The sequence below is a fragment of the Ceratosolen solmsi genome, unplaced genomic scaffold (genome assembly GCF_000503995.2).
Source record: "Ceratosolen solmsi marchali unplaced genomic scaffold, CerSol_1.0 scaffold11, whole genome shotgun sequence".
Taxonomy (NCBI): Eukaryota; Metazoa; Arthropoda; class Insecta; order Hymenoptera; family Agaonidae; genus Ceratosolen; species Ceratosolen solmsi.
The window spans coordinates 9,062,155-9,089,463 of record NW_011948416.1 but is presented as its reverse complement, the minus strand read 5'-3'; positions in this window follow the sequence as shown (position 1 = coordinate 9,089,463).

Genomic DNA, 27,309 nt, shown 5'->3' with positions numbered 1-27,309 from the left:
GAAAAGAGAGGCAAGCTTTTGAGTTGTCACATTCCAATCTGAAATATAATATATCGTAAATGTTTCGAAGACGGTATTAACTTTAAAGTATCTTCAAGTAATCCTCAAAGTAAATGTTGCTTGAACTATTTTACTCTTTCACTTGATAATCACCATAATATAGACTTTATGAAACTTTTATCTTTAGAATATGGAGATTTTTAATTGTTATAACAATTATTGTGCACGTTTTACATATACTTTTTTAATACATAGAATCGAGCAAACATTATGTTCAAAATATTTTTTACTATATGAACTTTAGCAATAACAATGAAATTATCTATTTCCAGTAATCAGATTCTTCTATACAATGTTTCACATTAAAATTTAATCTTCAGTGTAGCTAACATAATTATACATTCTTGGAAAAATGTTTGTGCGTATAACAAAAGAGTTTTATATATATATATATATATATAATTTTAATGAATTTTGTCCATGTAAGGAAGGAGATTATAATAATATAAATTAATACGATTGAATTTATATAACTAGAGATTTGATGAGAAAAATATAAATAACTGTCAAGTTTTAATATAAATTGAAATAATGACTTTTTGACTTTTAAAAATAGTAAGACTGAGAAAGAAACAGAAACTTATTGGTATCTCACTTTACATTAGCAATAAGTAATATATATATTATTAACAGAACTGTACTTTAAGTAAAATTTTATGTTTAATATTCAATTGGTTACTTTGAAATTGGTTATATTTATTTCACTTTTAACATAAGGTCTTAACCAAGTGTTCGCATGAATTCAAAAAATTACGAAATTATAATTAAATACAACTTTACTATTTCATATTTACTAATTAATATTTATGATTAATTTGCAATTTGTTGTATACAGAAAAATATTCATGAAATCATCGGTTAATTGTGCAACATTATGTTTAAACTTTTATATAATTTTTTTTTTTTTTCATATCACTATTGTAGCTAAATTTAATTATGTTAAATATATTAAATACAGATAATTCGATTTAAAAATAGCTTTGAAAAAAGATAAATAAAAATAATAATGATAATGTCAATGTCAAATGGTATTTTCTGCACCAAGTTATTACATATGTACGATTGAATTTTATGAAGTTTATAAAAAACATATGGAAATCATTATTGATTTTTATACACAAATGACCAATTAAAGCTATATATACAAATTGATTTAACCAATATATCTTTTCATATAATATCATATTGTATCTTATTTACGTAATCATAATTTTTTATATGGAATAAATTGAATTTTGAAATTAAATTAAATTCTAAACAACGAATTAAAAAGCTTATTTACTAAAATATAAAATTAAAATAAATTGAAAACTACGAGAAAAAATTATTATTAATTCGTCTACTCTCTTCCATAAAATAAAAAATAAATTATTGAATGGGAATTTGAATATTGAAAAAATTTCATTCTATTGCACCATACCGTAATAATAATTCTTTATATCGTCGTATAAAACGTTTTGTTTGCAGTTTGATTAATAAATTCTTTTAATATAAAATTTTTATAGTGTATTATATTCAATAAAGTGATAAAATATATATTGTTATTATTAATTTATTAATAGATAATGGATTATTTGTACAAGTATTTTATCAATATTTTATAAGCTAATTTATAAACGAGGTTACGACATGTGACAAACAAAAATAAATATTGGAATGTTTATGAAATGGTGACTTTTAATACTAATATTCTGACATTGCAGATACTAAAAGTATTTTAATTTTTAACATAACTATTTAGACTTATATTGATAATCAAAAGTAATGCTAACGTTTTATACTTGAGTTAAAAATGATTAACTATAAAATTTAATTAAAGAATTTTCTGGTGAATATATTCATTTTTATTTTCTTTAAGCGATGACATGATAATACTCTGCGTTTTTCAAAAATTTTAAATACATTTAAATACGTTTATAGAGAATAACTTAATTTTGACAAAGAATTTTTATTAAAAGTCATTGCAGTTGAAGTGAAACATTGTTTATACATTATTTATACTTTAGTTCCCAAGTTCAATAATAATATTTTTCTATCGTGACGCAAGCTTTAAAAAAAACAACAAAAATTTGGTAAAATTATTTTACCATTTTTAGGTAAAAATATGAATTATTATTTAAATCAATTTAATATACACAATATCATTTTGTCTCCTTGAAAAAGCTTAAACTTTCTTCTATCCTGCATTTATTCAAGTTAACGATAAGTAAGAGTTTTTCTAGTACTCCATGCGCACAGAGAATTTATCGACTGTGCGAGGGGTTTTGTGCTTTTAATTTTATAATAATATTATTTATAACCGTATGAGTATGGATAAAATGTTCAAGAGGCGAAGTCCGAATTTAATTATATTGTTTAAAGCGATGTGCAAGGCTTGCGAAAAATGTTCCTGTTTAATTTTCTGTCTAGCCGAAATAAATTATAAAATATATCTTATTAACGAGAATACTATTACAAACTGAGAAAATAATATTATTCTTAATGTAGCAATGTTATAGTATGTAAAAAATTATGTTAAGATTCTAGTTAACAGTCTTTCTAGTTAATAGTAATTCTAGTTAAATGACAAACTTTACCATAATTATCTGTTCAATCGTAAGAGTACATCTAAATTGTTTTTACCAACTTAGCCACAATTATCGATTTTCTCTCTATTTCTTTATTTTTTTTTTTTTTTTTTTTTTTTTTTTTTTAAATAATATTACTCCCTAGTAATATTATCATTGCTTAGTAATTAACGTAATGATTCTATTATTCATAAATAGACGTACACCACGCTTGTATGTGCCAATTTGTCATTTCTGCACATGGATCTATAAGGCTACGCAGGTCATTTACAACTTACGATTGTTAATACGAAATAATAGTATGGAATATATACGTTTTTTTTATTTAAATTGTGACTGCTAAAAATTATTATACACAAAATTATTTTTCTTTAAACAGAGTTAGTGAATTTAATTCAATGTCTTTTTACTATTATACAATTTGTTTATACATAAAAATAGTTGTTTATACATATAAAAAATATATATAAAAATAGCCAGGCCAAAATTATTATAAATTAAAATATTTATTAACTACTATCTAAGCTTACTTCACTAATTGCTGCATTCAATATTTGTAATTGCATTCATACTTATATTTTATCCACATTCTTCATGCTTCATTATATACTGACAATAGTAGTATGTATATGAGTTAAAATCAAGAAAAAAAAAAAAAAAAAAATAAAAAAAAAAAAGAAAGAAAAAAATACACACGATTCTTCGAGTTGGACAATATAAAAATGTCTCTGATAGTCGCATTACGTCGCAACGACATTACGGGCAATGATAATGCGAAGTTAACCGATAAATTACGGTACGATCGGCCCCATGGAGAGGCAATTTGGCAAAAAGCCCATCGAAAACGCAGAATCCTAACGCTCTGGGATAGAAGATGTAAATCGCGATTCTACCCGCGATTCGCGAGTTGTCGAATCTCGACTCCACAGATGAATTACTATTCAATAGTAATGTATTAAAAGAAGATTCAGAATGATTATGAGGCGACTATGCAGTTGCTCGGACTATTTATCATGTGAAATCAACTTGTCATTATTCACATTTTTAAATGATTTCAGTCAAAATTTTGTAAACACGATACGTTGATTATTTTTTGTATATATATCGTTTCGGAAAATTGCGCTTGGTATTTTGGCATAAATATCGGTTTAATTAATAATTTTAATATATTAAAAGTAGAATGCCAGTTGTGAAAATATTGATCGCAGACTAATGTAATTAGTTTCAAAATATGATACAATAGAGTGCAAACTAGTTGATCCACTACTAGCAAAATATATTGATTTGCTCATAAATATAACTACTCGTGACTTGTAACTTGTACTTTTATTACGGGAAAATAATTGGAAATGAATAATGCTCGTAACAAGGAAATGTATCCACGTCATTTACTTAAACGCACTTTACGTAATGTCAATGTTGAATTTTACTTAAAAAAAAAAAAAAAAAAAAACAAATAATTCTATATTGATAATAATGCAGAATTTCAAGATCCGAAAATTATATACTTTTAGTTACCAAATCATCCATTGAAATTCTCAGTCTTATTAATTATTTTTTTAATTTAATAGCGCCATTCTCTTACGTAATACACAATGAAATTCTATTTTATACAGTTTCTCCGAGTACTAGCAATTTCCTTCTGAGCTTAGATTGCTCAGGATACATACTATGGTACAGGCAGTATACAGGCACCGTATATTCTTTACGAGGGTCGAGTGTATTATTTGGAAAAGTAATAGTTTTAGAGTGAATAAAATTACAAGGTATAACAATGCATTTAATAAAATGAATTAAAGTTAAATATATTTTATTGAGTTATTTGCAGGTACTTTATGTTATCGCAATGGCAAAATAAGCTTTACCGTTCAATCCACGACAAAACGCTCTGATTTCACAGGAGCGGCAATACAATGCGTTAATTGTAATCTGGCCGTCGTGGGAAAGTTCCCAGGAACAGCGCCCACAAATTATTTATGCAATGGATAAGAATCGAATGCAAGTGCTAAATTAACAACGACGAGATTTTGAAAACATACGAAACACGAAACAGGTGCACTGCTAGCTCGGACGTGAGCAAGATTGCGGCCTTTCGCTTTGGGATATAAGGAAGTTGACTGTGATCGAGGGTATATATATATATATATATATATATATATATATATATGTTTGTCGCTTCATTTCCGTGTGGGAGAACGGAAGGAGTTAGAGATTAGCGTTAAATACATGGTTTGAATTGGATTCAGAAGTGGACGGAGCTAACCTTCATTGTCGAGGAGAGGATCCACTGGGGATGAGGTAAAAAGCGACGGCTTGGGAGAGTTCGTCAAGGCCGTTGTTTATATGTTCGAGGACTTGGTGCGCCCATTTCTCCGACATAGCTCGGATTTGATTTCTTGCCACGTATGTAGCGAGGGTGCCGATGACCCTACGTCTCGGCGGCTCGACGGTTGTTCGCACTTGTTCGCGCCACGAGAGACGTCGATCGCGTTACTCACACACGCTCAGACGTATGGAAATGTCAGGAGCAGAGCGCATTTTCTCTTAAGTCCCAGTAGACGATGAGGCGGTAGGTATGGCTTGGTGCAGCGAGGTGCGATTGTATGGCATTCCCTTGTGAGCTTACTTTCGCCGACACTTGCGCTTAGTAAATGTTTACTAATTTACCAAAAGTAATAACATCGTACAGTTTTTGATTTACTTTTTAACGACTTCATATTTCAAAGGACTACTACGTTTTATTCTTTTTTATTTTATTTTAGTTTTTAAAATGTATTGGGTTTACAATCTTACTAAATGACGTGAAAAATGTGGTGATTAAACGAAAAAAAAAGCTCTTTTCCTTTTAGTTTTTTTATTGAAAAGTAATTGCAGGCAGTGATTGAAGTACATGGCGTGAAATTCCGATACGTAACTTGTGACTAAACGAAAGTGACGAATAACGAAGAGCGCAAATAATATATAAGCTGATTTTATTCGACGTACTTATTATTATTTTATTTTAATCAATTGATATTCCTTTGAGATGATAATCTCGAGAATACAAAGTTAATACGATAGGTTAGAGAGTGAAAGAGAGAGAGAGAGAGAGAGAGAGAGAGAGAGAGTGAGCGATCGTTTCTATGAAAGTCATTTCGAGTATAATTTCACAAAAGATATAAAACAAAGAGCGAAGCACCTTTAATCTCCGGACTTGAATTGCGGTGAGTAACACAATGCACAGTGTTGCAAAATTGCATCGACTTGCCGCTCAATTTTGCTACAGAATCGCAAATACACATGCATTGAAAATGTAGTAATGCACACTTCAATATCTTCTAGTTGAGTAAATAGCAATGCTATTGTTATTATTGCAATTATCGGAGGTTCAAAAAAATATTTAAAGAGATCACATTCATTGTTTGTGTTTGCTAATCTGTGAAAATGAAAATACCATTTATTACGGAATATTACGTCTGATATCGTAACGAATTTCTGTAAATTAAAGAATAATTTTATACACGATCGAAACACTCATTCGATGCTCAAGTTTTCCGAGCTAGAATTTGATTTTTTTTTCTTTTGTTATTTGTTTTATTTTTAAGCAAAAACGATTAAAAACAATTTAGCGTAAATAATTCCATTGATAGGTAATGTAGCGAGTGAAAGAAACGGTATATTAAAGTTTTTAGTATTTATGAACGAATGGACTCGTAGATGGGAAAATTTTAAGTATGCATTTTGCATAAAATCTTTATGAAATTAGATATATAAATACCGGATTAAATTCTCATTTTCTTTTTATTTCAGTATATTAATATTTTATCACGCGTCGGTATGCTTAATTTGGTTTCAGTAAATTAATGAATACAAAAGAAAGAGTTTCCGAGACTAAGGAGTTTGTTAATTTACAAGGAGCAACAGTCGGAAGAATGCTTGAAATTATCACAACTATATCAACTATCTTCGTCGTTTTTAATAATCAGTAAATAATATTTGACTTGAGCGATGACGCACCCCTTTTATATTTACACTTAATCAATCGTCTCGGCGTAAGATAATTCCGATAAATTAGCACCAAGGGGGATAAATAAAAAAAAATCAAATCTCTCCAAAAATTCAACTCTGCGGCTCAGCGCGCTGATTAATCTCAAAACGCCACCCACGCATTCTTCTCATTACCGCGAGGCCGTAGCGAAGAATTAATCGACCCTCGGGCTTCGGCTACGACCCCAAACTTTACTTTACTATCAACCCTCGTTGCTTATTAGCATCTCATAACGGTTCATCGGCGAAACACGGCTAGTCATCGACTGTTCGGTGTCGTTTGCAACACCCCGAGCCCTGCGGTGTTGCTGCTGTCCGACAGAGAGGCGCTGGTGGCACCAGTACCAGCACCGGCTGTGCACATAATCGACGACTAGCGTCGCTCTGCAGCCTGGCCGCTTGAATTTAATTTAGTCAACCAAGTATTTTCGCTCTGATCGGCTTTGTGAATATCAATGTTATATCCCGCGCTCGTGTTAGCTTCGTCTTCCGGGCGGACTCTTTTTGCTACACATCGAAGGCGTGTTCTGGCGTGCTTAGGATCCCATTAGTGTTGCTATTTGAAATTTCGGAAAGTGGCGTCGTTATTATATGCGTATAAATACATCTACTGGAAATTACACGTTAGCGCGATGAAGCTGAAGCTCAAAATTTTAAAGGCACTTTCCAGCCAAATAAAAAATCTGGAGCCAACGATCGGCTTAGGGTTATTCACGACTCAAATTAGAGAATTTCTTCGTCAATAGAGCCAATCAGTACTGACCAGCTTAATTGAAGTAATAAACACAGTTTTAAGATCAGATATTGGAAAGAATTAATTGATCATACCCTAATTAAATCTACACAGTCGATAATACTTTAAGTAGCATTTGTAGAAGTTTTAGCGTAATTTAATTAAAGTCACTGATCTTTTATCTTTACACCTACTTATCCGAAAGAGCAATACAATATGCATTGAATTTTTATTTGCAAATTATTTTTAAACGCACCAAACTGTATCATTATTTATGTACACACGTATGTTTGCACACACAAACACACAAAAAAACACGCACGCTCGCACACACACACACAAACACACACAAACACACACAAAAACACACACAAAAACACACAAACACACATGTATTATGTTTGAATATTTGCCTCGTAGTAACTAGAGGAATTATTTAACTCAAGTATGTATTTTACATTGTAATTATTAATGTATTTTTTTAATAAACAAATTTTTCACTATATAACTACTAGAAATATTAAAAAATGTTTAATTAATATTAATTATTAACTATGAAAATTGTTTTCCAAATTCATATAAATTTATAATATCGTTTAAGAAATTGTCGTTGAACAAATGCAGTTTATGCTCTATTACAATTAAATCTCGACTTAAATGTCTAATTAGCTTAGAATACATGAACGCAATACCAAATATCTTTAACTATTTGCTAATGCTTTACTATAACATATATTTGGATATAACAAATATTTGGATTCTAGAGACCAGGTCTATGTTTTACAACTATCAATAGTATTAAAATCTAACTATTTACATATGAATTAAGAATTCTAAAATTTAGTTGCACTGAAAATTTGCATTTTTGAAGTTAAAGTTAGTAAATATTTTATGATATATATATATATATATATATATATATATATATATATATATATATATATAATCGTCAAAGCTCAACAATATTTTGAATTTATTTAGTTTTGTATCATGATTTATTTGTAAATCTCCTTACTGATTATCTAAAATTTAACTGTTTTATCCTAACTTTTTGTATTCTGCTGGAGTTCCTAAAAACGAAATACCTTTACCGTAATTTAATTACTAATTTCCACTTAAAATTTAGACTCCTTACTTGAGCTTATTAAAAATTATTTTTGTCATTTCATGATCTAAAAAATAATGTAGTACATGTGTGGGTACGTGTGCGTACGTGCGCGCATAAGAATGCCTGAGAGTTAAAAGATATATAAATGACAAGAATAGAAAGTAAGCGATAACGAAAGAAAGGTAAGGGAAGTAGAGATATAACGAGGAGAGAACAAGAGAAAAAAATGTGGCGTAACATTCACATTGTGGAAGAGGACACGTGCCAATGTAAGCGTAAAAGCGCTCATTTGAGGAGTATCCCATCCATAGGGATACCATAAATTTGAACAATTCACCCTCTCTCTCTCTCTCTCTCTCTCTCTCTCTCTCTCCATATCTCACTATACCCTTCCGTAGACTTGGGTGTTTACCCTTTTGTGCGAGCAGCCATGGATAGGTGTATGTTCACGTATCAGGAGACAAACGGTCCGATGTAAGCCCGGCCGCAGCGGCTTTGAAAGTGCGAACGCGCTCTCGCTACGACCATCGTGATTGGATGAAAGGTTGCCACTGCTTCTGTCACCTCAAGTGTCCCATCAGAGCTCCAACGACCGTGGGATGCCGAGGGTGGACAGGATATTTTTGAATTTAAGTAATGACCGTCGGCCAGCGTAGCTCAACGTTCGAACACTTCGATTTACGAGACTCGATTTTGGAACTCTGCTGCTAAGCCAAGGGTTTGTCCCGATTCTTTGTGACTTTTCTGGATCGAACAGTCGTTTGAATAATCTGTAAACTGGCATCATGGACGAAGACGACTTCCTGCTACAATTGTTGTATTGGTAATAAGTTATTATACATCGATATTAACAAACGACTGTAATTGTGCGAGTACATTAATATACATAGAAACTCTCTGTACACATTATTATTAAGTACAAGGAGTATTATAAAGTTAATAATATTATGATAATTATGGTTAATAAAATTTTGTGTTTAATTGTTTCCCCGTAACGATGATGCTGATTTCCTACCTATTGAATAAATAATAATCTGTTCGTTAAATCTGTTCGCTGACGTTTTATCTAATAAAAAAGAAAGATATTCATTTTCTATTTATAGCTTTTATTTATTGAAATCACTGGTATTGCGTTAACGATAGGTTATCAAAATGTTAATAACGCTAAAATCGACGAATTCAGAGAACTTTGCTCGTTATTTTTCTTTTTCCCATTTTCCCCTCTCGCATGCATTTTCACAAGAAATTCTATTTATCTCTTAAACCTTTCTTTTCCATTTCTTTTTCTTATATTTCTTGGCTCTGTAACGGACTTCTGTTTCGCATGAGCTACGTTATTGTATACTTAAAATAACAATAAAATTATTTCGTTCGTAATTATAACGTTTCCTCGAGCATTGCGCTGAATGAAAGTTCTTTTCGTGAGATAAATTAAGCTACATATTACATTAGAATTCGATGCAATTATAATTTGTCATCTGATAAAATATGTTAAAAAGATATTGAAATTGTTATTGTTCTCCATTATTACATTATTACATAATACAAAATTTATGTGTTAAATTTATCATGTGAGCAATTGTAGAGGAAAAGGATTTCTATGCACTTTAACTATTATCTATTTGAATATCATTATTGCGTCAAAGATTTTTGCAATAACATCGTATTTATAAAATCTTTAATAAAATAAACATATTAAATATATAAAGTAAAAATTATTTGACAGCATCATACAGTTATTTTTCACTTCTTAATACGCTTCTGAATTTTCAATGCTTCTGTAATATTGTTTCGTTGTACTTATTTGCCTATAATTCTCGTTTATTTTAATGACAGTAAAATGGATTATTAAAATGCGCGGGTGGAAAATAAGAGCGTTACGAAGGAAAATGAGCTTAATGAGCTGCTAATGAAAGGATAAAATATTCTAACACAGTACTTGGCCTCTCTTTCGCTCTCTTTCGCGGGTTTATTTGCAAATCAAGATATATCCATATATATAACGCAATAATAGCAGTCACTTAAGGTATAATATGCTTATATGCAATTATAAAATTAATAAAGTTTGCTTTTAACATATAATGCGAAAAATATATTTAAATTAAAATCTTGAAAAAGTGCTCCGATACGTTCAAATCTATGAACCTGACGACTCTCCTTTAACATTTTCACAATAAAGCACACAATCTAAAGTAAAAATATAATATATAAAAAATGTTTAATTTATAAAAGCTTCAAATACATTGAAATACAAATATATTTTATCTAATCAAAGAGTTTTATAAATCAATTGAAGATATAATATAATATAAGTCTAAGTATGAATGAAAAATTATAATTAAAGTATTTGGAATGTATTATAATATTACTAACTTTATACTTTGATATTTTTTGTACTCGAAACAAAAGAAATCAACAATGTATAAAAATCTGTGGCCAATGTAAATTGAAGGTTATTGTTTGATCTTTATTTTTATATGAACAATAGTTAAATACTTGAAAAATTCTTTTAGTTCATGCGTACTGTTAAAAGAGTATAACAAAAATATCAACAAAAAAAAAAGCAATAAAGAAACGAGAGAGAGAGAGAGAGAGAGAGAGAGAGAGAGAGAAGAACAGAATGAGAATACCCATGTGCAAGAGCACAAATGAAATTGTTCCACCGAAAAAGTTCACAACAATTTTACAGGTTTGCTTTCTATATGTAGAAAAATAATAAAATTATAGACAAAGAGCATTTTAAATGTTACTAAATTTTTTATATAATTATCTAAAAATATTACTAACAAAAAATTATTGACTATTGCAAAGTGAATATAAAAAATTACTCAAAGAATTTTAACTTTTTAAATTTTTGATTAGTAATAGTTAGATTCATATCCTTATGTTTTTATTAAAATAATATATTAACATTTTATTTATATGTCAGCAAATATTTTTAGGATATTATTTGCGCAAATATTTTAAGTAAAAAAAAATTATTACTTATAAATTGCAGCTTCTATAATCTTAACCGGTACATTTTTTTTTTACCATTTTGAAAATGAACAAAATTCCATTGTTTTAGAGGAATTGAGCTTCATCTAAGATATAAGATTTTTATTTAACATTTCTCTTATATATTTAATGTTTCTTAACAAAATCTAGTTTACACGACTTGTTAAATATTATTTCATCAAAACATTAATATTTGTTCCGACATTCACCTCTTATGTGAATTATTATAAATAATTTTTATGATTTGAAAAATATTCTCATCCTTATTATTATTCGAATTTATTATGATACATAATAATGTCGTCTTCGGTTCATGGAAAAAAACTAAAATTTCATATCTTACTTTTCAGGTTATTTTCTATTTTCCAATACAATGAATTAAGTCATAATGTTTAGGATATAACTGAATGTCATTACATTGATCATTATTCATCTAGAATTCATTCATTTAGAATGAAATATTATTACAGCAATGCATCGTATTAATATCTTTTAGAAAATTTCAATAATTTAGTTTTTTAAATATCGTCATGTACGCTAATGATAATTACAATTCTCTTTAGGTTTAATGATTAGATAATATCGTATAAATAAGTGAAATTTTGCGGCCATTAAACATTGCATACATAATTTATGTCTATGAAAACAAATAATAAATTTTAATATGATATATTAATACTTTCATATGTTGGAAATGTAATAAAATGTAGCATAATTCTTGATGGCTTAATGAATAAATATTCTAATGCTTTTATTTACAGATTTTAAGATATTAAAATTTTGAATAGAATTTGTGATTGTGAATATTTTGCTGCGAAGAAAGAAAAGAAAATCAATCGAATGATCTTGCTATTACAATAATTTTTTTGACGTTTTGCTTCAACCTTTATACTCAAATATATTATTTTAAATTTTATCGGCAGAATGTAGTCAAATTTCAAATGTCAATGTTTATGATGAAATGAAAGAGACTTAAAATTTTGAAATATATCAATACCTCTCTTACTGACTCGAAATCCTTACTTTTGCCTATTTGTCTGGAAATTGCCATCTTCCAATCTCCGTTCCTTATCTACTCCAACTAACCCCACTCAGTTGCACGCTTCATCTTCTCTCTCGCAATACCAATATACTTGAACTCTGCATTTTTTTTGTCGAAACCTTTTTAGCGAACATTTATCTCTGTGTCTTTCAACGTGTCTCTTTCCTCCATCTTCTTCTTGCTTAGCTAAGCTTAAAATACCCCATTCGATGGAAGTTGGAGGGGGTTGAAAATCGGGGAGATGAACAATTCGAGAGTCCACTTGCCACGGGTTAATTTAATTTAGTTGCTACACAATTTACACAACCAACGTCGTCGCCAATACTCCCACGCCACTGATATTTAAAGTAGTCTCATCGCTACATAGTGCAATAAATCTTTTATCTATTAGTTCTTTGCAAGTTTTGCAAATAGTCGACATGAAAAAGAAGCCTTTTATATTTGTAATATTAATAAGTTAAACTTCGCAAATAAAATGCATAACTTGATGTAACGACTTTACGAAGCGCTTTCCGTATGTGCACAAATTGTATATAAATCGTATTCGAAATGGTTGAGCCGTGGAAACGCCGTAACTCTTTTCTAATGCCTAATCAACGACAGTCGTGAGTAGTATAAAAAAATTTATTATAAAATTATTGTTACGTAATGCATTACTTGGACTTCCAAGTTAAAAGTCTTTTCCATCAATTCGACGGGATTAACGATAATTTCAATGACCACGATTAGTTTTTAAGATGTCGGTGATAGCTTTGTATTTCGAATTCGATTTCGCCATCAAAATATCTCATAAGCCCAACATTCGTTTTTACTTTCGCGATAATTAAAGTCTTGTGTAGCTGGCAACCCGCGCCACGTCCAATAATTAAAAATATCTTTCTTATCCGGAATTCTAAAAGAATTCGTTCACCAATTTAAAAGCATGACAAAAGCTCAGCAGCTAATCCTCAAACATGATCAATAATAAGCGAAAACGCTAACTGAAAACTCGTCGAAGTCGCGAGCGCAATTTAGCCGAGCGAGTTAGCGTTGTCACTGTCAATGTCATTGATGCGCCAGTCGCTATGCATTTGCATACACCGACGCGCGTTGCTTTTGCATTACGTCATGTATCACAGCATCCAATACGGAATTTCATCTAGTGGTACATTCTGCCCTCGATGTCCTCCTCGTCCTTTGCTCTTTCTCGGCCCTCCGCTTTTTCCGCTGTAAATTTTTAATATGATTGTACATTCTTTGACATTTCCATGTATTTCGCGTTTTTCATTAAACCTCATATCGCGGCCCATTGATTAAATTTATTATTAAAGCCAACTGTTAGTCTGTTAGTCGAGCATCTTCGACCGGCTATGTTATTTTCAATTGTTGATTTTGATTATATTATCATTGGTCGCTTAAGTTGTTGCAAAACTTGATAATATTTTAATTTACGATTATTAAATTTTTTCACATTTGTGCAGATGTGTATTGATAGAAAAAATATTTTCAAGTGATTTCATGAAGTCTCTTCATGATTTAATCTCTGTGCTAAAAATATAAGGCATCATTTTTATAAATGATAGATGATAAAAGTTGAATTTTATTTCGTTTAAAAGCCTACCTTCTAAATATAATTAGTTCAGACTTCATATCTTACATTATCATATCAAAAATCATCATGACTTCAATTATTGTTATTAAATTTTTTTTTTTTTTTTTTTCATTAAATAAATATGTATAGTACGCATCATCAGTTATTAAAGTTTATTAAAATTTCATGTGAAGCCAATTAATTCTTTCTATAGAAAAATTCAATTTAATGTCATAAATTTGTTATATTAATCATTATTATTATTATTATTATTATTATGAACCATACTACACAATGAAACCTTGAAATGTAAAGAATTTTCGATTCATATAAGTAATTGAGAATATTCTCAATTACTTATATTATTTATCGACGCAATCGCAGGCATTTATGATGAAAATTATTTTCACTAATTTTTAATATAGCGAACGGCAAAACAATTAACTAAAATTATTGTCTTTTCTTAAGAATATAAGCTCTTCGTAGCTCTTCAAGGACTATAAATTAATTCACTTCTGCATAGATTTTGCTTACTCTGCATAATACAAACAATATTAATTATAAAAGCTATTGGTGTAGTATCTCAATGAAACAGTAAATTCCAATGCGAATAATAATCAATGAGGATGTAAAATTTATAAACAAAAATAGTATATAGTTAGAAGTATAAAATATTTTTTGTTGCATATTTGTATTTATGCACTTTTGCAGCTTATAATGTATCATTTGAAAGCCAAGTGCTGCAATATTAAAATTTTTTTTTTACAAATTCCTTATTCTACAACCAGTTAAATATATATTTTATTGTATTAATTCAAATAATTTCATTCGAATATTTTGAAATAGGAGAACGTTTATTATTAATTTAATTCAGAATATATTATTACTATAAATATATTAAATGATTTATTAAATCTGCCGTACCTACTTCTGTCAATTTTCCATATACTTTTGTGCATGAATTTTATAATTTTAAAGTTATTATTAATAATTATTACATCGCGTAACTATTCCGTTTTAGTCGAAAAAAATATGTTTAATTTTCTTCTAGGATAACCAATAGATTATTTGAATGCATAGTTTTGTTCAGCAAGTTTAAAATTATTTCAATATGGAAGATATTTATAATACTATCAATTTCTTTTAATTAAAATTTTAACTAATAGACTAGATTTTAATACTATCACTATAAATAGGCTTAGTATAAAGTAAAGAGTAAAGCGGAGAGGAGAGTAAAGTAAAAGTGAAGAAAATATAAATTTAGCCTAAGGAAGTTAAAGCCAAAATAATTTTAGAATCAAAATTAACCATCTTAGATGAAAATAATATTTAACTTACGTATAACATTAAATAAATTTTTATATAAAATTTATGCATTTTATTATGTTTTTAAGCGGCACTAGATTTTCTTATTTAATGTAATTGAGAAAATAAAATTTTATCAATTTAAAATTGTACGTAATGTAAAATTGCTCAACAATCCAAACTATTGTAAGATTGAGAATTATATGTAGCAATATTGAATATGAAAAATGCCATGATTGATTTAAGATGGATCGAGGTATCTTTAAATTATTATAGCAAACTCAATTTAAAACATAGAATTTTCATAAAATAAGTTTTAATTGCATTACCTATTGAATAAAGGACTTAATTGTATTTTATAACGACTATTAGAGGAAATTTTATTCTTCTCTCTTAATGTGAATGCTCATGTTTCCATGTTAAGCTTCACTTCTAATTAAATCTCCTTCCATTTATTTTATCGCTCTTTTCGTGTAATCGTAAGAAATAGTTGCCATTTATTAAGCGTAATCAGCACCAATTTTCCCGCTTTATTTGCTTTTGAATATATATTTTCTTGCCTTCGCGTTATTTTAATTTTATGCTTCCCAACAAAAATATAGGCTCGGATAATTGAAATGCTTCGTATTTTTGCCATTGAATGCCTTTTAATGTCGAGTAAATAATTAATATCGATGAACTAATAATTACATTGATTTGATGATTATATTTTTAACATAATAATTAATAAGTTTCTTGGATTTTTATGAATAATTTTTAAGTCAAAGGGTGAAACTTTTAGTTCTGTTATATACTTTTCCATATTGATGCTGAAGCAGACATAAATGATTGATAATGGGTGACAATGACAAATCATGACGTAATCAATACGAAATTGGTAACTGTAAGATTATAAACTGTTACAGCACGTTAGTAAAATCATTTGCAAAAACCAACATTAAAGTATTTTTATGAAAAATATAGGGCTTCTCAAGAGTAGTAAACATATTTTATTCTAATAGGTAAAATTGCAATATTGTGTGTACCATTGTAATGATTATTTGTTGGTATCTGTTTATAAATAACAGTTAGTTCTGTCTTAGCATGTAATATGGAAGCAAAAATCCTACAATAAATAAAAACAACCTTTTAAGGCACAAAACACTCTCCGCTTCTTAAAATCTTCATCTGCAAATGCATTCGATCTATATTTCACGAGACTCTTTGATCACGGCATTATTATCGCTTACGCTTCAAACGCACGTGCGCGCCTTATCTACGTATTGAATTCAAAATCCCATGCTAAAGACCTCGTGCCATAAAAGAGAGACACTGCAGCCCCAACTATTTAACTAGTACAAGTATACGTAAGGGAGTACATGGCTTACGCGTAAATTGGCCCTACGCAAAAGTTATGATTGACGCATCACCAACCGAGGGAGCTTCCTCCAGGCGTGTGCGTGAATCCGTCAAAAGTCGCGACGCCCTTCGGGCTTCCTCTCCAATTACATTATCTTTGACGAATGGGGAACTGTCTGATGGAGACATAACCGGAGATTTTTTTTTCTCTTATTTGCCGACTTGATTTTACGTGTTTCTAAGAGGGATACAATGCGCGACTTCATTCAGCCTTATCTATCAATAATAAACATCATTATATGATTTTTTTATATCAACGTTCTGCACTTTATCATTTAATTTCATACATTTTTTAAGGTTGGACTTTAGAAAGCTCTTTTTGTATTACTTTTATTTAAAAAAAGAACGAATTTTTTAAAGCAGCGCATCGCTCCTAATGCTACTTTGCTTCGCGAGCGAACATACATTTTATTATGTTTTCAAAATTTTAATAATTAATGACTTATTGATTAGCATTATTAAGATAACAGTGTTTTCCTACGTATAGTAGAATGCAGGCATCTTTTATTCTTTTTTTTTTTTTTTTTTTTTTTTTTTTTTTTTTTTTTTTTTTTTTTTTTTTTTAATTAACGCGAAAATACTCTTCATTAAAACTTTTATCCGCAAAATAATAATAATATACATTATAAATGAATGAATGAAATACTGTGGATTGACTGTATTAATTGAAAAAAAAAAAAAATACTTATACATAATATTGTAAAATTATAATATATAAAATTACACTTTAAATATGATTTTAATACCATCATAAATGTTAATAACAATATATTTCTCATATCAACATTTTTTAAATCTACGTATAGCGATTGCCAGGAATAGTTTTTTGATTGATTTTTGCTTTATAAAACGATATTCACATAAAAAAAAATCATATACATGTATATTAAATATCTTTTGAAGCGATAATATTATCATGTGCATCGCTCAAATATTTTATATTGGCAAATATACTAGTTTTGGCACGAATGCACCAACAACGCGAACTAAAAGTGCAAAATCATTGTATTATTATACTCGATGCTGCATACATTTTTCCTATCTATTTTTATTAAAAAAAAAAAAGAAAAAAAAAAAAAAAAAAGAAAAAAAAAAATAAAAGATATCAAGTAAATAATAATGATTACTATATTATATCTTTCTAATAAGCTTTAAATTATTAGTTTTTTTTCTCTTTGTAATACTAACTTATGACCATCAACTGCAAGAACTTTGCTACTATAATTCGTTCATAAGTATATGTAACATTATAAGTTATAAAAATTATGATCCAACTTCATGAACAATTATAAATTATTTATAGTATTACAGATAACTCAGGGTTTTGTAATTGCACAATATACGTTTGAAAATGCATTGAAATTTCACTTATTTCTTTGAATACGTTTAAATTTCTAAAAAAAAAAGATCAGATATGTAATTAATTATATGTACTCGAAGTATTAAAAGTACGTGAAAGCATTTAGAAAATTGAGAAACGATAAGTTTTATATAATCAGCGTGTTGAAAGAATAATGGCATATAAAGAAGCAATTTTTTGCAAAAATTACATGTTTTAATAATACAAATTGCTCACTAGATAGACAGAGATATTCCACTGGATAGAGATTTACGTAAAGATTTTTGTAAAAATCGTATGGACAATAATTCTATAAACGCGAGCTAGAAATATTCTCTATTGGCCGAATAATTAGAGTAGATTAAGAAAGAGTAGAGCCGACAAATATCAAATGCATCGTGGGAACGCGAGTATCACGACTTGGGTATGTCTCCCATAACGCAATATGTGGCTCAAAACGGATGATATATGTCGACGATTCCAAACACAAAAGGCTCTCATCTTCGTGCGAAGGTGATAGATGCTTGGCGCCTAAGCTGAGAGCGCCATTGTTATCCTCTCTCCTTTGCACAAGACTGGATTTTGCCGATGACAATGTACATACATCGTGGGTGGTTGAGTTCACTTTGGAGTTAGCTGCACCACCGCCCTGTATAAATTTTACTTGATACCAGACTTTCGCTTTCCTCCTATTTTTCTTCCTCTACCTCCTTTGTTTATGGCATTAGGCTTTACTCTACCGACTTTATTATTAAAATCTTTTTGAAATTCGCGTGATTTCGTGCTGGCTTAGCAGTTCAGACTTCTCATCTGGATAATATGTATGGGTAAATATCGTTATTTTTTCTTCTTACAGAACGTCGCTTATTAATATTACATTAATTGCATTACTTCTGGCACTTGTATTCGACATTGAGCGCCATAGATTTCTTATTTTACTCACGGTGAGTAACATGTTTGAGAGCAAAAAAAAAATGGCTTAAAATATCTTTATGGCATCATATAGTTTTACGATATTAAATTAACGATAGTATTAAAGAAATTTTAGAAGAAAGATAATCACTTTCTATTGCATTTAATTAATTGCAATATAATAGCATACGTAAGTCTTTTATATTTCTCTCTCCCTAACCTTAGCATACGACTTTAATTTATTTGCAAATCATTATTTGCATTGAATTTATTGCCATATTGTTTCGTATATAAGTTAATTTTGTGTATATATATATATATATATATAATAGTATGTTTGAATATAGAATTTTTATCGAACTATCTGGACTAAAGAAAGTATGGAAAAGACGGTATACCGTCCGGTTGCAGAAAATTTCTTCATTCTTCGTATCGACTTTTACCTCTAGGTATTTCATTGATAGACGATCCTTTAAACTTTTTTGGCAAACTTCATTTATATGCGATGTATTTTTTATGAACATACATACGATACTCGTGTTATTCACTTGAATGGTCAACAAAAGAATGGCTTGGCTTTATTTATGATTAAAGCGAGCATCCATCTGCATGTTTATTAAAATATTCATGGCGATTATAAAGGCTTCGGTGTATCTTATATAGAGTTTGTAAGAGTTAAAAGCTCCCTCATATTTTTATTTTGCTAAAGATAAAATGGTTTTCGACACTTTTGAACAATTTTAAAATATTCGATTCGCTACATCTGTCTTTTAACGCGACTCTTCTAAAATAACATAATTCATAATTATAAATAATTTCAGAATTTATCGAGACAGTCGGCATACTACAATTTATTAACAAAATATTATTTATGTAATAATATTATATTATGCAGTTTGTTATTATGACTATTGAATTTTCATATAACACTATGAACTTTTAGATATGATGCATTTAGATAGATTGGTAATCTTTATATTATTTATTTGTCATGTTTTATGATTTTCTTCGTTTATTAGCATCTTCGAGACATTTATTCTTATTCTAGTTTATATTGATCTGTTATTACATGCACTTTATTTTTCGTATGCAATGTATCGCTTCGTTATGTATTATGCTATTATTATAAGATTATATTGCTTTTCAAAGTTTATTACCCGTGAATATTTCGTTATCTGTAGTTTATACCATAGATAACAAATATACATATTATTTTCTAACTAAATAAAAATATAATTTTGTTGTTTTATTCGAATCTCTACTATGAATATGAAAGTAATAGTCATTAAAAATATTTATTGACAATGCATTGTCTCTTATTTTGTTAATAATTTTAATATATAGTATTATTAATATTTACCGATAGTAAAAATAAATGAATGAAAGTTATTTTTGCAAAAAAAAAAAAAAAAAAAAAAAAAAAAAAAAATATTTTGTCTAATATGAATGAAAAAGGACTGATTATGAAAAATACATAAGCTGAAATGATTTATGGATATTTAAAATAAGAAATGAAATTGTGTGAAAATAAAATTCAATCAGATAACAATATATTTTATTATCTTTATTAAAAATGGAAAATAGAAATATTCTTATACTTCCAAAATACGATGCACTTTACGTGGTTATAAAAATGTGGGCTTATCTGTGTTTTCGTACACACACACGCAATCATAAATATTGTGAATTCTTTTATGTTAAGAGTAATTATTATACGTTCTTTTATATAAAAAAAAAAAAGTCATTATTATGTATTCTGCTATGTATAAAGTCATTATTCTCTGCAAATACATATAATTGCATTTGACGAGGAAATATATTTGATCATTTGTATAAATTTTCATATTAATTAAAAAGTTCCTATCTTTTAAAATATTGGTAAATCTATTTGGTATTTTGTATTGAAATATTACGAGATATTAACTGTATTTTCATATGAAATAGAAACAACAATCGGTATATATATATATATTCAATGAATTTAATTGTATTGCAATAATTTAATATAACTATATCGCTTAAATCTATTAAAGATTTTTTTTCCTAAATTTCAGCGCAATTGATTTTTACGTAGAAATAAAAGTAGGGTGCATATTATATTTTGATTTACTTTCTATAAATCGCGAAATGGTCTTTACATCGCATATGAGAAATTGTATTTTATATACACTGTAAATGAAACTCTAAATGTGTGCTCAGTGAATAATATTATATATTTTACATATATGACATATAACACACACGCACACGACAGGCAACATGCTGTTATAGAACACACATATACGCACACAATGTTATAGAAAGTACAGTTTACCATTTACAGTTTTGTATAGTACATTATTGAAAAAAGTCATTTTCGGTAAATGAGTAAGAGAATTTTTCAGATGTATACTTGAAACTAAAGTTGATTATAAATGAAAAAATTCTTTAAAAGAACATCAGTATTTCTCTTATATTTACCACTGATATTATTGAAAATGTTAATTAATTATTTCAAATTTTACTCTAGTTATTACATCTTATATCTTTGCATTTTAATATCAATTCTGTCAAATTAATAATTGCCTAAGAGATTCAATATACAATAATTTGCCTTCTGATATATTTGGCGTTGACGGGTTATTGGACGTCCATATGAATCTTCAGTTTATAAATAAAAACTTCTAGATGTCTAATATAAAACATGGAATGCAAAATTGAGAAAGTCAGTGGAAATCAAATATGCATATTTGTTTACTCGCGATTCTTCATTATCAATATGCTTATCGATCCGCTTGACTCTAATAAATAAGTATTTATTGCTTGACTTTATAGTATTCGTATTTACATTGTCAACCGTTAATATCTGCCGAATCGCACATCTAATTCGAATTTTCGAACGATCGATTATTTATATTCGATGAACTTCTCATTCGATTTAATAATTGCCTATGGCCGAAGAGAATGACGCATGGGACTTTGCGACTCGCACACATTAGTATCGCGATACATTCACGAAATTATACGCCCATAGGAATTTGCCGTATGCCTGGGGAAAAATTTCAAGGTAGAATGAGAAAGAGATATGAAGACGTTATAGTCTGCGTGGAATTTTAGGTCGCTTAGAGGAGTGAAAAAGTCTAGACGCGTGTACGTGTTAGTGCCGGTGGTCTACGGGGCGTCAAAGGAGTTCTGCAGAATTAAGATTACGAGAATTCTTTTGCGCTCGAGGGTGAAATATCTTGAATTTCAGAATCTTATAATATTTGAGTTATGAAATTTTCAATAATTTATGCGTTGAAGGACGCAACGTGCAACGGGCCAAAATCTTCCTTGCGCCGTTCATTTATAACAGTTATTTACGACGTAATGCATAACGATCCATTAATTGCAATTAATTCATTCGATCATTATTGTTAATCAATATTCGAATATCAAGTTCGCATTAAAAAGCAAATATCGAGCAATCGAGTATTACAACATAAGTTGTGGTTATTAAACAATTTTATTAAAGCAAAATAATAAACAATCCTGCATTATTTTTATTTTTTTGGTTTTTCTCTATCTAATCTAATCAAATTAACCTCAAAATATTTAGAACGAGAGCAATATAGAATGAACCGAAGTGAATTTTCTTATTATTTGTTATATTCATGATTATTGTTGTTTTAATTTATATTCTATTAATTTTTCAATTTTAAACATACGAGTTTCTATTGAATTCATATACGGATCCACGTGATGTATCGGTAATATATTTAATTCAAATAAACTCAATATTTATTTGCATTAAAAGCGTTGGGTAAAAAGTCGGAGGACTTAAATAGGAAGAGAGAGGCAACTTTACGTGGCTGAGAATCGAGTCGAATGATCGAAGTGAGCTAGCTATTGACGTCTCTGCACTCCATTCTTGGAGTTGTTTTACCATTATCGTAGCCCGTGAAGTGGCTGCTAAGTTTATTTATACGAATATTTATATCGCTATGTACAATATTATTTATTTTTCATAATTAATATTTGCTTGGTTAAGAGGTAAATGGGATAATAAACTATTTCAACGATGTTATCTTATTATGTGGTATTATAAACATAGGAATTTAGTTATTTTGAAATAAAATTTAATTATAAAATTTTTTGTATGTACGTTTAGAAATTCCGCGCTATAATTATGTGCACACGCGTAAACATATTAAACAGAAGCAATTATTTCATGCATTATTCCATAATTAAATAATTATCATTAGAATGTTTTTCAATAATTTCTCAATGCGAATTTATAATTGCACTTATCCATTAATTTTATTTAATATTATAATGACAAGGTATCCTTTGAAGAATCTCTCCTTACATTCTATATGTATTATGCACCTATTAAGTGTAATAATTAGTGTATTATTATCATCATAATAATCGTCATGTTTCCAAGTATATAGAATAACTCATATAAGATAAGAAATTCAAAATGAATAATAATACTTGAAAGTACATTCTGTACATATCTATTCGTTTATTTAGTACAGTCCAATATAACTAATATTATTCCATAATTATTGTACATAAAATATTCAAACACCATCTTGTTTAATTTATTTCAGACGAATTGGGGAATTAATTGAATGTAACAGCAAAGCATTAGTAAGTAATTTTATATACTTAGTATAAATTTATAATTCTTTGACATGTGTGGATCTATATCATATCAACAAAACAACATATATCAAAATATTTCATCTTTCATAACATGGAATGAAAATGAAGAAAAAAAGATTCTTACGTAAATCCATTGTTGAAAAATGAAAAAGCAGAGGAAAGAAAGGGGAATGACATACCTATATGTGTTATCTCTATTCGTTCTCTTTATTGACTGAAGAATGACAAGCGCAATGCACCTCGTACGTATCGCACCACCTCGTGCCTAAAACATACGCAATTAGCAAATTACGAATTTTCACTCCCGTCTTTGTTCTCTTTTGATTGACCTGATGATATGTAAAGAAAGATGTTTAACGTTATAATTAAGTCTCTTTATCGTTTAATTTCTATACCCTAATCTATAATTTCTTTGCAGTTTAGTTAATTGTTTTCTTGTTTATAAAAATGTTTTAGAATAATTTTATTGACTCATGGTAATTGATATCGATATTTATTTGTATTTGTTTTTATTCGTATTTTAATTAAATTAATTGCTCTTTACCGATTAATATGCAATTAAAATTTTTATTTATTCCTCTTATGCTACATGCTCCTTTTAAATTATGTAGTCAGTCATTATGTAGATAAACCTTTAAATTTTATATTTCATAATGATATCGATCGAAAGGATAAAGTATTAAATCCTTCGTTTCAGTAGTATAACCAACGAATCCTTACTTTTATAAATCGTAAGGATTTCAAATGCTAATAAATAATTTTATAACATTTATTTGGATATCTATTCATAGGAAAGAATTATTAGATTATAATCTAATAAATTATGTTAATGTTAATAAAAATTTTAACCATATAATTAAATCACAATCATTATACGAAACAATTAACACGACAAACATTTTATTGTATTCTTTACAATCATATACTAATGTGACTAATACATAATTATTTTTTAAGTTGAATAATCATGCTGACAATATGCTATATTTAAGATTAGAAAAATATAATAAAGTTATTTCATTACTCTTATTTCATATTGAATCATCTCAATTCTTTATGTAGATCTTTTTTAAATTAATGTTATTGCTAAATTCATGAGTCAAATAAGTAAAAAAAAAAATATAAAACAAAATATAATGTCATAATACAGTAGCAATTCATGAAAATATTTATCTGATTCTCAGTTAGTTCTTGGACTATTATCAAATACAAAAATTATCTTAAATTCTAAATTAATATATTGCAAATATTTCAAAATAGCTTTATCGCTCTATCTCAATAAAATCTCTCAATTAAAAACTTCTATCGCAAAACCTTTAACTCTTATCATTTCACACTCATTTCAAATCATTTAAAATAAATTTTCAATTTATTATTATACTATGACATAAAATGGAATAATTCGATGATTTAAAAGTATATGCAAGAGGATGAAAGTAAAAATAGCAAACATCAAAGTGATTATGTAAGATGGTTCAGCTAATAAAGGCTGTGAAAATTCAGATGACGAAAGAAGCCTGCGTTTACACTATTCTTTATATCCCTCCCCATACCGCGCCTTTTCCATCTATCTATCCTTCGCTCTTCAGTCCTCATCCCTTCGGAACCATAGCAAACTACCAAATGCGCGACGAATAGAATCGGGCAGCAGGATATATAGCGAGTCCCCACCATTCATTGCACCATTCGCAAAAAGTCGAGGATCAAACTCGCACTCTCTCTCTCTCTCTCTCTCTCTCTCTCTCTCTTTCTCATTCTCTTCAGCTGGATTACAGGATTGCGGACGCACGCGTTTAAGGGATCCGTGAAATCGCTTGGCTTTGATGTCTCTAGCTCCAGGCTCGAAATTCCTTTGGCATGGGTGATTGAGCGAGGCCATGACGGCTGCTTGCTGAGCGGCACGAATTTTATTTATATTGAGATTTCGATGAGAGGAAGTGTATTTCTCATTTGATTCCCGATGCGTGCGGGCTAATCTTTAATAGATTTTATTTAAAATTCCATTTTTGCTTCAAGGGGATGGAGCATTTCATTCATATTTAAATATATTTGTAAACCGAAAAGTCTGGCATTGAATATGTCCTATGATGAAAAATGTATCTCTGAATTGATTATTTTAAAACAAGACGAAAATGACATTTAATTTTATCATATAGTTAAACATAGATAATTGAGATAATTAAATTTTCACGCATTAAATGTAAAATTATAGTAATCGTATGTTAACACTCGAAAGTTATTCTGAAATATTTTGAATGTTTTTTTACCAATTTCAATACTAGCATTCTCACGTCTCTCTCTCTCTCTCTCTCTCTCTCTCTCGCTCGTCCTCTCGTCCTCCATCTGGAAATCAATAAGTTCAACTGCGTAAAATTTCTTTAGATGTCGTTTACTTAGGATGCTTAAAATTTCAACCAACTACAAATAACGAAAGATTATTTAACTAATTATGTTATTTATACATTTTTTACGTGCATTTATGAAAAACAAACTTCCATACACGCGAGGTATAATAAAGGTTGATGCATATTGAAATTAAAAAACTGTATAAATTTACATTTGCCTGAAAATCTCTTTAACTCGTTAGTAATAAATAATTGTTACAAATTATACGTAATAAACACTATTAACTAAAGAATAAACTAAAGAAAAGTAAAGCACGATGACGGATCTAAATGATAATAGAGGTATTTTTATTTATCGCATAATTTTTTCAAAATGTTTATAATTATGTTTAATGATGGGCGACGGTGGCATTTATCACTGCTCATATGTCAGAATGAGATAATAACTATAATTGATATATTCGCACTGCGCGGATATTTGTGCTCGTTACAAAATATCTAAATATTCGGTTTAGGGAGTAAATTATCTAGCTGTTCAGAAACTACCAAAATCTGGAAAATTCTGACCAGATGATGTAAGAAGATAATAAATAAAGAACAAAAACAACAGAAAAAAAAAACAATGAATGAAAGAATCTACATAAACGTGTATTATTTGCGATCGCGATATATTAGAGGAAAATAAAAATTAAAACTTGCCTATAGCACAGTATAGAGATGATGTGGAGAAACAATTTTCGTAAATAATGCCGAGATGAGCCGAGTAATTACAATGTCGAGCGATGCCGCTGTGAAAATTGCATAGATTATTTCAATGGATCCGAGTCATGTCAGAATTTCGACGTCAATAGTTTCCCACGGCGGGGCGGAAATTTAATCGTGTAACGTTGATGCTTGACCTATGCTACATTCAAGAGGTCAAGGACTGCCCAAGTTACCTGCTCTAACAATAACAATAATCGCAAGCTACTTGCTAACGTGTAGGCTATGAGAAAATCGGTAATTCGATGACGGTAATACAATGACGACCATCGCGCCTTAACAATCTTGAGCGATCCTGCGGTGCTGACAATAAAATACATCAAGTTACATATTATCATTATCATAATGTTAAGACGTATATTTGCAGAAAAATTATAAACACGATTATATTGTAATAAATTGCTTTGCCAATCTCGTTTTACATACTAAGCCGATATTTTATTTTTTTTTTTTTTAAGCTATCCAATTAAGAAGTAAAGACAATCGCTTTCATTTTCTTTTTCTTTTTTTTTCTCT